Below are 321 nucleotides of genomic sequence, written 5' to 3' on the forward strand. Positions count from 1 at the left end.
ATATTTATGGCGAGGGGTGCTGATTCCCTTCTAGTGATTGCATTGTCAGGGGTTGGGTTATATTTTTGGGTTGGGTTTTTGTTTTGTTCCTGTGACTGACTCATTCTTTCCTGTTCCCTTTTTTTCCCTTTGCCTAATGTTGTTGTTCAAAACGATGGTGCGTCATGTTACTATGAATTTCCCTGGATCTTAACGATGTGTGTTTTTATTAGCAAGCAGCCAGCAGGTGAATGGCATCCCTGGGACACCTCAGAGCCCTTCGGAGCTGCGGGCATGGAGGGTTTGCTCCCTGGGAGCATCCCTGCAGGCGGCAGAGCCAGC

The sequence above is a fragment of the Pygoscelis adeliae genome, unplaced genomic scaffold (genome assembly GCF_000699105.1).
Source record: "Pygoscelis adeliae isolate BGI_AS28 unplaced genomic scaffold, ASM69910v1 Scaffold461, whole genome shotgun sequence".
Classification (NCBI taxonomy): Eukaryota; Metazoa; Chordata; class Aves; order Sphenisciformes; family Spheniscidae; genus Pygoscelis; species Pygoscelis adeliae.